Source organism: Pempheris klunzingeri, chromosome 3 (assembly GCF_042242105.1).
Source record: "Pempheris klunzingeri isolate RE-2024b chromosome 3, fPemKlu1.hap1, whole genome shotgun sequence".
NCBI lineage: Eukaryota > Metazoa > Chordata > Actinopteri > Acropomatiformes > Pempheridae > Pempheris > Pempheris klunzingeri.
The window spans coordinates 4860694-4872438 of NC_092014.1; the positions used below are offsets into that span (position 1 = coordinate 4860694).

Consider the following 11745-nt stretch of genomic DNA (forward strand, 5'->3'; position numbering starts at 1 on the left):
GTGAATGAGCCACCCCCCAGATCAAAGTGTGTGTGTGTGTGTGTGTGTGTGTGTGTGTGTGTGTGTGTGTGTGTGTGTGTGTGTGTGTGTGAAGACTGCTACACCTGTGAGCAGAGCCACCCGCACTTTCAGACACAAGGAGAAGAGAAGCTCAAAGATGGGGAGAAATGCAGTTATCAGAAATTGCTTAGAAATATGGCATCGCATTGCAGCGTAACCAAGCAGACCCAAACACTGTTTGTTTTAGATACTGTATGCACCTGTTACAGCAAGCTGTAATTCACTGCTGAAGCATGTTTCTGCCAATGCTGTGAACAGTGTTACTTTAGTTTAAGTAAGATCAGATAAGAGAAACTGTTTTTATCCCACTTGTTACAGCAGCAGAGAGTCAAGAGACAGAAAACGTGCAGAAACAAAGTGTCAGTAACAGAAGTAGCGCAAAAACAAGAGATATAAAGAACATGTAAATAAATACAAATGTAATAAAAAATCAAAAATGTTAAATATATACGTGTGTGTATTGTACAGGAGCTGTAATGTAATTACAGCTGTAATTTCAGATCTGAAACCGAAGTTGTATCACTGTCATATCGTATTATAGTATTGCATTGTATTGCATCATATTGTATTACGCTATATTGTATCTCATTGTACCATATTGCATCACATATATATATATATATTGCATTATATTATGTTATTCTGTTCTATGTTGTATAGTTAGATCCTGGCTGTCAAAAACGTCTTAAAGGTCCCATATCCTGCTCATCTTCAAGGTCATGCTTGTATTTGGAGGTCCTACTAGAACACGTTTACAAAAGAAGACACATTATTTTTCTCATGCTGCTGCAGCTGATTTCAGCCTCTGTCTGAATGCTCTGTTCCAGAAGAACAGGACAGTCTGCTGCTTTGCTCTCACTTCTGAGAACTTCGTGTTAGCAGGAGCTGGTGTTAGTGAGGAAAAACGAAGGGGGACAATGAGCTGGACTCAGGAGGTTTTCAGTGGAGCTAATGTCCTTTTGAAGGGCTGGAGGAGGTCACATGATCAGCAGATCGCTTTATGACACCATAAGGAGAGCCAAATATAAACGGTGTATTTTACTGAAAGGTGGAGCAGGAGAAAAAGAGATAGTGTCTTTAGACACACTATGGACAAATATTCACGTTGAAAAGACATTAAAAGGTGTATTTTGCATAATATGGGAGCTTTAAAACTTCCCTTGTCAAATACCAACCGTAGCACTGAAAAAAATCTGGGTGTCACCTTTGACTTTTTGCGAAACACATCAACGGCATCACTTAAGTAAGCCTGTAGCTCTGCTCCACCTCCACCACATTGCCTGCATTTGCTAATTTCTAACACAGTGGGATGCAGGATTTCTCATTCCAATAATGCCAGAACCAAAAGCAGCAGCAAGAATTTTTACTAAAACCCAATTTTTGAACACACAAAAACGGATTCTGTTCCCCATTTAATCGAGGTCAGACTACAAACGGTCACTTATCACCTATAAAGTCTTCATGGATTGGCGCCGCTGTAACTAGCATAACATTGTGCTGTCCCACGTACACTCAGATCACAGAAAGATAAGAAAGAAGCAATAAGAAATGGTTATTTTTCATCTTTTTCTGTGATTCTATACCCCTCTATAAGAACAATGAGCATCCATGTTTTATGCGTGTTCTTCTACGTGCCAGTGTTTGCATATGTGGGTGGCTGTGGGAGTTGCTGCCTTCCCATTGTGTGTCGGGTCCTTTTCCTCTTTCATGTCAGACGTTATAAGACACTAAAGGAGGTCAAAAGTCAAACGTTCACACACACATATTTGCTGTCAGTCACTCCTAATCTCTCCTCCAACAGGCATGAAATGCTTCAGAGTCCTGAACTCTTCTGGTGACAATAACATTGGATGTTGGAATGTTTTACTTTGCTTGTTCAGATGAGACATGCAACAGCAGAAATGTCTGCGACATCTGTTTTGGTATGCTATAACTTTTCCTGCACAGCCATTTGGTGGAAAAACATGTTTTCATTGGGGGTATAGCTTGTTCTTAGAGCATTTCTCTGTCATTTCTACACTTTGCAGAGTCATCCCGCGGGCCGGATTGGACCGTCCGTATGTTTGACACCCCTGATTTAGATCAAGAGGTCACGTCTGATCCCTTGAACTAGACTGATTCAGTTTTGTATGAAAGCTCAGATCAAAAATACATATTCCAGCAATATGTAATCAAACTTCAGCAGAGAGGCCATTTGAGGAGGTCAGAGATTTTTTTGATGTTTTTTTTTTTTTTTTATAGCTTGTGAAATGAACAGCTTGCCAAACTCAGTGGTTATTCTTTCACTTATTAATGGTGTGAAGACATGTGTGGGGGGGGGTATAGCTCAGTGGTAGAGCATTTGACTGCAGATCAAGAGGTCCCCAGTTCAAATCTGGGTGCCCCCTTGTTTGTGATGTGGCTTTGTCCTCATCACACAGTGACACCTGTGTTCCCAAAGAGGTGCTTTCTTTGCCAATCTATAGAGCAAAATTCCAATTAAATCAAACCCTGTCGATGTTTTTGTTAAGAGATGGAACCAGAAAAATCCGACAGCTTGCTGTTTTACCTTGCCTTGATATTAATAATGATCAGCAGCAGAACCACTTTGACCTTTTCTTCAAAGTGTAAACTCTCCCAGTGTTGAAGCATGTAGTTTGAACTGACAGGTGATGGTTTTCACACATGAGGGGGTACAACTCATTGTTAGAGCACTTGACTGCAGATGCCCCCTACCCTTGTGCTCTGGCCTCACCTATTATTACTGGTAGAGGATCACTTCAACCAGTTTCCTGGGCTGTTGATTGGAATGGGTCTTTGTCACTCCACAGATCTATTAGCTTTGTGTATTAATTTGTGTTTTTGTTAAACCCGTAGAGCTGGCATGTATGAATTTCCAGTGTCCAGATCATGCTGAAAGTATATACCTGTGTGGACCTGTGACATGTTTTCTTTTGCAATATGAAGATACAATAAATCTTTTATTGTCATCTTTGATATCTCATTTAGGCTGCTTTAAGTCAAACCTGATGTCTAGTTTTCATCCCCTCTGTACAAAAGCACCCTTATGTGACTAAAATAGAGGGAACTTATGACATTTCATCCAAACAATTCAGTAATATGAAAACTATATTTCAAAAACATATGATACAATTGATGTGTGGGGGTATAGCTCAGTGGTAGAGCATTTGACTGCAGATCAAGAGGTCCCCAGTTCAACTCTGGGTGCCCCCTGGATTCACTTATAGTTCCTGGTAGGAAATCACTTCGACTGGTTGCATAAGGTAGTTGAATGGAATGAGTATAAGAATGTTAACTTCCTATGATGTGCAGATGAAGGTTTTACAAACGGGGCATATGTAGAACGGAGAATCAGGGGTCAGAACCATGGGAAACCTACATTCAGAAATGAAAATTCACTTGTCCTGATAAGCAAATGCCAGATCTGAACACCTTGGATTGTATATAGAAATGAAATGATGCCAGTTTCTGTGTTGAAGACCAATCAAAAAGGGGGCATACAGAGTTGAACTGGGGACCTCTTGATCTGCAGTCAAATGCTCTACCACTGAGCTATACCCCCTCACATTGACATTAACAGTATATGTTTTTGAAATATTGTTTTCATGTTGCTGAATTGGTTGGATGAAATGTCATAAGAACCCTCTATTTTAGTCACATATGGATGCTTTTGTACAGAGGGGATGAGAACTAGACATCAGGTTTGACTTAAAACAGCCTAAATGTCAAAGATGACAATAAAAGGTCTATTGTATCTTCACATTACCAAAGAAAACATGTCACAGGTCCACACAGGTAAGCAAAACTTTAAGTCCATACGGGGTTGTGAATTAGACATTAAATTGGTTGGCTCACTGGGAGCAGATGCCTTTGTCTTCTAGCAGGAGGCCTACGTGCTGCCTGTGAATTCAGTTATATTGTTGAGAGATCCATTGAGCTGGAGGCCTGTGGGCGCAGCTTGCCCAGTCAGGCCAGTGCTAAACACATGAGTGAATGTGGCCATCAAAGCTGTCACTTCCTGACCAGCTTTCTAAAAAAGCACAACTCATTACAGGGGGCACCCAGACTTGAACTGGGGACCTCTTGATCTGCAGTCAAATGCTCTACCACTGAGCTATACCCCCTCTATGAACAGGAAGATTAATGAAAACACACATCATTTCATTACAATAACCCAATTCAAACTACATGTTTCAACCCCAAGAGAGTTCACACTTTGAAATACAGGTCAGAATACGACACCACCATTACAGGTGGCACTCTGATTTGAAATGGGGACCCCATGATCAGCAGTAAAATACTGAGCTATACCCTATAATGGTTGTTGGTCAACAGCATTCTCCCCTTTGTCTGATACTGTATTAATAATCATTTGTGCAATGATTCAATGATTTGTACAATTCACTGAATCAACGCAAGGCAAAAAATTAAGCTGACTTAAAAACAGCTGACTTTTTCTGCTTTTATCTCTGAGAAAAATGATGCATCAATTATTGGGTTTTAATTAATTGCAATTTCATGCTGTTTGGTGAAGAAAAAGTGAGCAATGGTCCACTTTGATTATAATTAAGTACTCCCCTCACAGATGCCATGCGAGGCTTCATGATGAGGAAAAGGTGATCATTGCCACATTACTTGCAGGGGGCAACCAGAGCTGAACTGGTGACCTCTTGATCTGCAGTCAAATGCTCTGCCACTGAGCTATAGAGGACAGCACACTACATCTGATTTAAAGTCATCCCGTATGATTTGATGGTAAACATCAGGCCAAAATAGTGGCAATGGAAATGGGATTTAAGGTGATGAAGGCAGACGTGGGTGAATGGAGATGACAGTGATGATGATGTTGATGTGGAGTCGCACTGCAGTCGGGTGCTGTGCGATAAAAGTGTCACTGCAGATGAAGACGATATTGTCGAGTCATGCTGTCATGTGTTTATCACTAACTGAGTCATGCTACTGTACAGGTCCATATTAGGTCACAACAACTGCGTCCGCTGTTGCCATGGCAATGAGGTCTTCCTGTTTTTCCCGTGGCCAAGATGTCCAATTCCCACATGACATGACAGGGAGAAACCGGACACACACACACAGAATATACCAGTGCTGCGTCACATTAAATTAGGCACTGCACATGAAGTCTGTGTGAAACTTCATGACGACAAATAATTGTCATAAATCTTCTTGTATCAGTCTCATCCGCATTTCAGACCACAATAAGTCAGACAGATGACTTTCAAAGTAAAATACTTCACCTTCACCTTCACCTTATAAAAAAAAATGACACTTAATCAACTAATCACTTGAGCTGCACTTGTATAGACTGCTGAGTATTTTGATTTATGACAAAACATCATGTTTTCATCTTCATGTGTAAAGTAACTAGTAACTAAAACTGTCAAATAAATAATGGAGTAAAAGGTAGAATATTCCCCTCTGAAATACAGTGGGGTAGAAGTGCAAAATGGCAAGAAAAGAAAAGACAAGTACCTCAAATTTGTACTCAAGTATAGAACCTGAATGTATTTGAATCATCAATCAATGGTGAATCTAAAAATGTGCGGCTTAAATCATGTACAGCATCCTAACCCTGACAGACTGGTTGTCCCGTAAGCCTGGTGACTGGCTGGTGACTGTCTGGATGTGGGGGTGTATCTGAAAAGCAGCGTGTTCTCCCTTTCGTGTAAAAAATACTAGGCGGCTCTCAGTGTTTCACACTCCTGAACCTGGTGACAGCCATGTTCCACAGCTGCTGCATGCTCGCTGCCTCATTGTGCTGTTTGTATATTTAGCTGCTCCGTTCCACTTCCTCTCCAGTTGACGGTGGGAAAACACAAAACAATACAGCCGTGATTCAGCCCCCCCACCGCCCCCCACCCCCTTCTTCTCTCTTCCTCTCAGCATCCTCCCCCTCCTCCCCTTTTCCTCCCTCACACCTTCCCTTGACTCAGTGCTCCCTCGCTCGCTTTCCATCTCATCAAAGCGTTCCTTGAGAAAGAAACTGTGAAGTGATTCACAGAGCCACAGCAATGCCAATCGGCAGCCATGTTTTTCCGGATCACACTTACTATTGGAGTAACACCAGTTCAAATACAATATGACGGCCGAAAATGGAATAAAAGCCTGTAAAATCTAAATCAAGACCTCGGAGGGAAATGCCACAACTTGTTACTCATACACACATTTTGCCGGAGTTTCTTGCTTGTACTCTTCTATTCTTGGTTCCATTGAAACTTTTCCATTGTTTACTTAAGGGAGCAGAACAACTGCTTTTTGCACTGGTTGTAGTAGCCAGTGGATTCCTAAGGAAGAGGCTTAGGGCCAAGTGTGAAAACATTTTGCAAGAATAACTTTGAAGTCAAAATTGAAGTCAGAATTCTGAGATTATAGTCAGAGCTCAAAACAGCTTTTGTGTCCAAAATCATTCATTCATTCACTACATCCTACTCACCTCCAAGGGAGTTTAATGTAGAGGACTATATAGTGAGCTCATCCAAAAAATCAATAAATACTTTCAGACACATTATCACTGCGCCATTAGACATCTCCGTCTTTTCCTGCGCAGTGCATGATGGCACATCATGGTACATTGTGGGATACTTTGAGTCCGCAATAATTCTCACTATACACTCAGACAGCGGTACAAAATACCAAACTCACTATATATCAGTATTTAGTGGTGATTTTGGACACAGTCATAACTTTTCAAATGGTTCATATACTTGGTGATGCACGTGCTCAGATCCCTGACTGATGCTGGATCAGTACGTTTTTGAGATCTCTTAACATCACACATCCTCTCCAGGACGATTAAACCCCTGCCATTGATCTAAGTTTACCCAACTTACACTTAAATGACTCTGTGCCATATATTCATGGAACACATTATTTATACATATGTCATTATTGATGGCTTGTCTAAATAAATCAGTCAGTCAGTTTCGTACTTTGCTAATATGATAGTGATGGAGTTTCTGCTTCCCTACAGCTGCACGAGTAGACAATGCAGAAGGAAATTGTGTTTTCATTGCCCAGCTATTCATTTCATCATACAATTAGATTTTCTTCATGAATTTATTACCCTTTCACTGTAAAGGCCAGCTGTATCTCAGACACCGCCTATTCAGTGTTTGTGTCTCCAAACACTGAATCGGCGGGGGTGTCTGCATTTTGCAGCTGGTAGTGGTCAAAGAATTTCATTAGTCTGACTTTCAGTGAGAAATGTGTAGTGTCTTGTAGTCGTCTAAATGCTTTTTCAGATTCCCAACAAGAATTAACTGAATATGTGTATTTTATTATTTTATTTGAAAGATGCTTAATTTTGGCCTAAATGTATCAGCAGCAGCAGCAGCAGCAGCAGCAGCAGCCCTCATAGCTTTGAAACTAAAAGAAGCGTCAAAGTAATGAGAGATAAATGCAGTACTGTGTGTGAATGGATTTCACAGGTCACACTCAGTTTTGGACAATCAAGTGCTTATGCTCTTACTTCACGGTATTTGGACTGATAAGTCAGTGAAATCTGCCTCGTTTAAGATGATAATAGTGTGACAGCTGGTCTGTACATATTCAGTGTAACAACTTGGCAGCCACAGCGCTGCTTTACCTTCAGATGTTTGGTGACGGGGCTCACAGCCCATTCATGAAAGCCAGAAGAAAATGGACTTAAAGTGTAAAAAGATGTTTCAGGGTGCTGTTCCTCCTGCAGTTTACTGTCACATGCAAGCCACAGCTGGCCTGGCTCTGTCCAAAGGTGATCCATGTGTTATTTTTACACTTTAGTTTTTGCACTGGTTAAATGTACGATGTGTAATGTGTAGACAGACAGACAAACGTGAAAACAACAGAAAACACGCATCCACTTGTCAGAGTTATGGGTTTAGAGTTAGAAAGACTGTATGGTGGAACATACTGCATTGAGATTGATATACAGCAACAACATCTTTATGCATCAGTCAGTCATTTAGCTCTTTTTGTTTAGTGTAAGTTATAATAAGTATTGTTCACCTCTAGAAGAACAGCTAGATGTCAATAAAAACTATTAGTGCATGAGAATCTTTCACTGGATTTCATTTGTTTAGATCTAATATAAGATATTAGAGATATGCAATCTGCCTTCTTTTGTGTTGACATGATCACTTAGTGCAGGGCGTATTGTCCAGATGTTTTTGTCTACCATGACATCCCTGGCCTCCAGCGTTACACATGGCTGTGTAAATTCAAAAATGATAATCGTTTCCCTGCCAGTGGGGTTGGTAGAGTGTAAATAAACCTAGCAGCTAAAACCGAAGCTAAACTGCCAATGATCCAGTGGGATTTATCAGGGATAATCTTTGCTAGAAGATCCACTACAGACCTAATATGCCCTGATTTTGACAGACAGGCTAGACAGCAGCAGAACGAGCAGCAGAGGTCCCGTGTTGAGCCCGTGACCTGAGGTTGAACTCTGGTGGGAGTACAGCGGCTGTTTGCCTCATCCTGCAACTGGCTGCGGTGACAGAGGAAGTTGGCAAGAGGAGAGGAGGAAAGAAATTCACTCTATTAATTAGATCAGGATATTGGACAGGAAGTTAATTAACACGCTCACACACATGCCCAGTGAGGTTTAAAAAAAAGGGAGTAGTGAAGAGGAGAGGAGGTGAAAAGAGAGGAGACAAAATCAAATAAGTGGAATGAAAATGATTGGACAGACGCCTTCAAAGGAACTAAAACAGATCTGACAGTCTGACTTGAACTAACCCAATATAAGCTGCTCTTAACTAAATGTGGCTGTCTGAACTGTGATTACTTTTGTATTGGTTGTCTGGTAATAGCAAAAATGTGACTTTGTGGCATTAAATTAATTGTAGCTTTTGAAATTAGGTGACACTGATACACATATAAAGAATATACAGGCCGGGGTACATTTGTAGAAGCATCTTTTCCTGCCTGTTTCAGCCCTGCATCCAGAATAAAACAACAATTTTCTCTCCCAAAAACCTTTTCAATATTTTGGGGTAAAAGGAGCTTTTCCAAACCAATGATGTAAGCTTGTTCAGCGAGGGGTAGAGGCTATGTGATATAAGACCATTAGTCTAAATTTCTCTGTGACTGTTAAATTCAAATGCCAATATAAACAGATACACACCAGACTCTTTGATTTTAACAGATGTTGTGACCATGGAATAATAATTTGGTCAGCTGTCTGGTCCACTCCTGCCAGATGTGGGCATCAATTCCAACAGTTTAATGTAGATGTAGTCTAAATCAGTGAATGCTGGGCTTAATATTCACCCAGATACATTAAAAGAGATCCTAATACATATACAGTCACTTCCATAGTTCTTAGTCTTTTGAGAACCAGTTGTAGCTTTAATTAGGAAACGAATAACTTTAAACGAGGAATTCTGACTTTAAACTGAGGCAGTGGTTTTGTTCATGTATCCTTGATATTAAGCAGCAACTATTTCACATGGGTAGACTTGCAGCTGTTCAAAGAATGATCTCCCCTTCTCATATTGAGGCCTTCAAAGAATCAGAGATTGGAGAATCGGTTTTACATAATCCTGTGTTGGAGAGCCTCCTACATGATGATCACCTGTAGGTAAACTCCAGTAGGTTTGAATTGTCATCATGGCCAGCTGTCAGCTGCCTTTTCATGGGATTTAATGACTCTGTAAACATAAATGTACACAAAACAATTCGATACGTAGACAAATTCAAATATACAGAATTTGATAATGTAAGAAATTAGATTAAATACACAGGGTTAATAATATATGTCTGTCTTACAATACACTGTGATGGCACATTATGCCAAAGGTGCAGAAATAGCAAGTGCATTTATCAATCTATACAAAAGGAAAACTGGCCATCTCTTGTACTCTTATGGTCACTGGAATAAAACCAAACTGGCTTCTATTTGTTTTAAATGCAGACGATCTGTTTGCATTCCTTTCCCGTGGGTCGCTCTGTAGGGCACTGACAAAAGGCTTTTTGGCTCACTGATGAAGGCTGAAGTCTTTTCTTCTGTTGTTTACATCAAAACTTTTACATGACCTTTCCAAAGTCTGCTAACAACGTAAGCACAATCCCAGTAAACATTACCTAGCATAACATCCAACACTGCTCCAACGTGAAGAGAGGAAGCCTACTTGAACAGCGCATGGCGTTGAAATGAAATCTGATAGAATAATGCATAAATAATGTCATTTGGCCAGAACAGAGTTGAGTGAACAACGGTGCTTTGATTCAACCTTGAATGACGCAAGCCCACGTTTATCTTACGTGGATAAGTAGTCATCTGTATCTCCAAGAATATACAGAACATATCTACATTCAAGTCATGTTTTGTCAAATGAGTATGAGCCTCAGTCTGTGGAGGGAAATTACATCTGCAAACGCAAAACAAAGTCTATTCTTAAATTAATTAATATTATGATTAATGCATGATGTTTTGCTTTGGATCTGGCTGGTGTTGGTCATGTCCTTTTTCATGATGTCTCAGTTCTCTTAACGAGGAAACACTCGTACCTGATGAAAACTTAGTTGGCTCTGTGCTTCCCATGACTTTGCAATGGCACAAAAATAGAGTCTCTGATATCACACACCTGTGACTTCCAGTGTCACAGACAGCTGTGTAAGCTGCAGAGTTGCTCTACATTATATCACCTGTTAAAGCACACAACACACACACACACACACACACACACACACACGTGTAGTACATTGCCTTCCTCTCAGACGTACCGGGAATTCCATGTTGGACATCGAGGACTGAAAGCAAGCAACACCATAAACCTGATACCCTTTCAAGTTGTCTCTCTCACACTCACCCACACACACCCACACACACACACACACACACACTGTACATGTACACCATGCTCATTAGTGAGATGAGAGGTCGCACTTCATCCTGTCAGTGACAGCAGTGTGTCCTCTCGGTCTATCACTCTGTACTCTGTGCATGAAGGTAAAAGGTCAGCGTTTACATCGGTACATGACTCTGTGTGTGTGTGTGTGTGTGTGTGTGTGTGTGTGTGTGGTCCAGGAATAGCAGCACAGGGATGCCTGCTTCCTCTGTCTTCCCTCTGCAGGGAGGAAGAATCTACCGTGACCCCCGGCTTCCACAGAGCCCCATCCAAGCCGTGACCCTGAAACAAAACACTGAGCTTACTGGAAAACAGTTGCAGTCTACTTTGGAGATGTTAGCAGATTTGCTCTCTGGTCAGTGATTTTTACAGTTTAAGACAAAACATATTAATGAGACACTTTTTCACATGAGACTAAACTCTATGAGCCGGCAAAGGAGATATATAAAGACACCAAACACATGACAGATGCTTAGATTTTGTGTGCCTGAGGTCAGATGTGTGTAAAACATGATTTTACTTTCACCATACAGATGAATGTGGATACAGACGCTTGTCACCCACGGGAGAGTTGTTTTTACATTCATTTGCTCATTTTATAAGCAATATTTTACTGTCCTTTGAGTTGTCATGGATAAAATGCACTACAGAACCCTCTGAACCCCTCAAGCACTTCTTGAAAGTCTAATAATACCATCAATGCTTTTAGTCATTCCAAGCATTGGTGCATTATCTGGCCATCTCAGCACGACGACTGTAGTTTGCTTTCATCATACAACATATAATTTGCAATCCAAATGATTTCTGAGCACATGCAACATGTAGTTGTGTCAAG

The 11745-nt window shown here is 40.8% G+C and overlaps 4 non-coding genes across 4 annotated transcripts; 2 read left to right on the plus strand and 2 right to left on the minus strand.

Moving 5' to 3' along the window:
* Positions 1-2375: 2375 nt before the first annotated feature.
* Positions 2376-2447, plus strand: trnac-gca (transfer RNA cysteine (anticodon GCA)). Its single transcript has one exon. It is a non-coding gene; the product is annotated as a tRNA-Cys (tRNA).
* Positions 2448-3201: 754 nt separating this feature from the next.
* trnac-gca (transfer RNA cysteine (anticodon GCA)) lies at positions 3202-3273 on the plus strand. Its single transcript has one exon. It is a non-coding gene; the product is annotated as a tRNA-Cys (tRNA).
* A 277-nt stretch (positions 3274-3550) lies between these two features.
* trnac-gca (transfer RNA cysteine (anticodon GCA)) lies at positions 3551-3622 on the minus strand. The gene has a single exon. It is a non-coding gene; the product is annotated as a tRNA-Cys (tRNA).
* Positions 3623-4112: 490 nt separating this feature from the next.
* trnac-gca (transfer RNA cysteine (anticodon GCA)) lies at positions 4113-4184 on the minus strand. Its single transcript has one exon. It is a non-coding gene; the product is annotated as a tRNA-Cys (tRNA).
* Positions 4185-11745: the final 7561 nt, after the last annotated feature.